Source organism: Octodon degus, unplaced genomic scaffold (assembly GCF_000260255.1).
Source record: "Octodon degus isolate 3935 unplaced genomic scaffold, OctDeg1.0 scaffold00139, whole genome shotgun sequence".
NCBI classification, from domain to species: Eukaryota; Metazoa; Chordata; class Mammalia; order Rodentia; family Octodontidae; genus Octodon; species Octodon degus.
The window spans coordinates 784,152-787,710 of NW_004524715.1; positions in this window are offsets into that span (position 1 = coordinate 784,152).

The window sequence follows — 3,559 nt, forward strand, 5'->3', positions numbered from 1 at the left end:
AGAGAGAGAGAGAGAGAGAGGTGTGTGTGGCCAGCTCAGCCCACCAGGGGGCGGGCTGGCTGGCATGTGGTGCTGGGGGATTGAACCGCGGTCCCCAATGCTTTGCCAAGCTTGTTCTAAGTAGGTGCTTTAGACCACTGAGCCATCTCTCCAGCCCATATCATATATTTTTTAAAGAAAACACAAAATGAAATATTATTTAGTATTTTAAAACAAGAAAATTGTGACTCATGCTATAATGTTGACAAACCTCTTAAAGGTAAATACTTCATCATCCTACATACATGGAGCATCATAGGGGTTAAAATTAATAGAGTATTAGTTGCTAAGGGAATAGGAGTAGAAAGACATATAGTATACCCACAGAATAACATTTTTTTGGCAGTAAAAAACAGTAGTTTTGATTTACTTAAAACCATTGATGAACAATAAGATCATTAGGCTAAGTTTAAAAGGTCAGTCACAAATGACCCCACATATTTTGATTTGATCACTATCCAATATCCAGATAGGCAAATCTATAGAGACAGTCAATAGATTCATGACTCTAGGGAGGTGATGGGGAAAGACTATGTGGGTAAGAGAGTTTCTCTTTCTCTTTCAGTTTACAAAAATATTCTAAAATTAAATTATGTGATTGTTGCATAGTTGTGTGAATTCCTACAATGATTAATAGATGAATGTTATGGTATGTGAATTACATGTAATAAAGATCTAAGGAAACAACTTTTAAGAGTTAGTGGTCAAAATTTGGACAAAGAAAGGGTGAAGAGAAAGAAGAAAAAAATCCTTAAATTTTTTTCTACACTAGGGCTGGCGAAATAGCTCAGTAGTCTGAAGTACTCGTTTGGCAAGCTTAGGGAGGTGCAGGGGATTGGGGTTTGATACCCAGCACCACCTACCATGCCAGCCCCACCCTCAGAGCAGGCTGAGTGGTGCAAAAAAAAGAACAAAACAAACAAACAAACAAACAAAAAAAAACCCGAAAACCTTTTTACAGTAGGCTTGGTAGTCATATCCGTAATTCAATCTACTTGAGTGGCTGAAATGGGAGGATCATAAGTTCAAGGCCAACCTGGGCAACATGGCAAGATTATAACTCAAAAAAGGTTGTTTTTTCTTATAGTGACTGTTAAAATGAAGGAACTATAGTAAGAATCCATTTAAACATATTGTGATAAACTCATGATACTCAACTTTGTACAGATTTTTGGGCATGTCATTGAGGTAGAAAAATGTAAATACCTTCAATAATTAATGGGGCAAATAACAAAACTTTTAAAGACATTTCCTGATTTCCTAAAGAAGCACAACCACTTTCTATTCCATCCCTATAGGCTATATGACTAGCAGTAGAACTTCTGTCCAGGTATTTGATTCTGAATTCCCAGATGTCGCAGGATATCTTCGAGCTTCAGTTAGGTTAGACATTATTTTAGGAATCCAACCTGAGATCCTCTTCCTGTTTGTTAAAGCCAATCACTGCACAATTTGGTAAAGTTGGATTCATCCAAATATCTATCAAGAGGAGCCCGGATGACTAACTATTGTACACACAATGAAGGATGGGGGGTTAAGCAGTTGCAAAATAGAGTAAGAAAAATCTCTAACTACTGCTACAAAACAATCCCTAAGATATATCCTTAAGCAGAAAAGAGAAAAGCTCAGGAGAAAGTTCTGTCTACAATGTTATCCTTTACCTACAAATAGGAGATGGCTCCTATTATGAAACATCGAGAAAAAAAACAGAATTTTTAAACATATTTGATTTTATGGAGTTAAATATTTAACTAGCTTAACACATAATACTCAACTTTGGAGGAAAATTATATTTCAAACCAGTTTTTAAGATCAAAAGTAAATGTATATGGATGGCAAATGAAATGAAGGACACACTTTATTTATATGAAAATAAATGTTCTAAACTATCAAGGAGAAAAACAAAAACACTTATTTTAGAGGATTCTAGGTAGGTGTTTTGGGCATCTATTGTCTGACTTTTGGTGATTTTCTCTTTGACCTAGAAATATTTATTTAATATTTTCATTTTTCAACTTGCACAGAACATATATGCAGATATTCAGTATTAAAATCTTTGTCATTTTATTAAACTGCACCATGAAAGAGGTTTTGTCCTTACTTTTTATGAAGAAATACTAAGACTCTAGACACCACTTAACCCACCCAGGGTCAGTGTGGGTCACCTAAGGTGAGTAGGTAGACCATGTAATCTATGATAACACCACCGTGAGGATGTTTGCAAAAATATGGATGTTCAAGTCAAGAATATGTAAGTATCATAAGCTTTAATATTTTGAAAATGTATACATCATTTTTATTACTTGGTCTGTTGCAGAAGAAAGCTTTTTGCATTTTTATACATAATTTCAAATAAGAGTTGATTCAGGTAATTCTTCTAACATAGAACAGAGAAGTGTGAAATTTAAAATTATGTGAAGTATTTGAAAATATTTTAATTTATATCTGCATATTTACTTATTTTAGTTTGTTTTTAGGAACAGAGTCTCACTGTGTAGTGCAGGCAAGCCTTGGACTCACTTATACAATACAAGCTAGTCTTCAATTCATGGAGATTCTCCTGCCTCAGATTCCTGGGTGATTGGATTACAGGCATGTGCCACCATACCTGGTTGTTTACTTATTTTAATAAAAAATATATTATTTAAAAGCAACAAATGAAGCTGGGGAGATAGCTCCGTGGTCTAAGTCCCTGCTTGGCAAGCACAAGCACCGGGTTTGATCCCAGGTACCACATGCTGTGCCATGCTGGTCACTGAAACTGGGCAGGGTGGTGCATTCCTGTAACCCCACTGTGGGGGGAGGCTGAGACAGAAAGATCACTATGAGTCTCAGCCGTGTAGTGAGACCCTGTACCAAAGAAAGAAAAACAAAGAAAGAAAGTTAAAAAGCAACAAATGATCAGACTTAATAAAAGTAATATAAATATGACTCTGATGAATTATTTTAATGACTGCTATGAACTGCAAAGTTCAAGGGAATAATGTTGCCCATTTTATATACATGTTTTGATTAAATTTCTTGAGAAAGTGATATCTAACTTAGATATGTATTCTTATAACCTATCATAATGTTGTGCATGTTATAGGTAATAAATGTTCATTTAGCATATTGTGACTTGCTATAAGTAAGAACAGAATCATGTAGTAATGTTGCCTACTAAAAAGAATGTGTATTCTGCTATTGTTTGATAAGATACTGTGTATGTATCTGTTGAATTCATTTGTTTTATAATGCAGTTTAACTCTGAAATTTATTTCTTTTTTTTCTCTAAAAGAAAAACATAATCATCTTTTAAATGAGTAAAATTGATAGTAAAGTTCTATTGTGATGAAGATTTTTAAAATTAAAATCAACTAGTAGTTTAACACCATATTAGGACAAAATAAAGCCATACAGCCCATCACTTAGCTCATCTGTTTGAGTCACTCCACTTTACTGACTACACTAGAGATAACCTGACCAGCCTAAAGTGAGGGCACCTACCCAGTAAAAATTTACCATGTATTTAAGCTTTTTT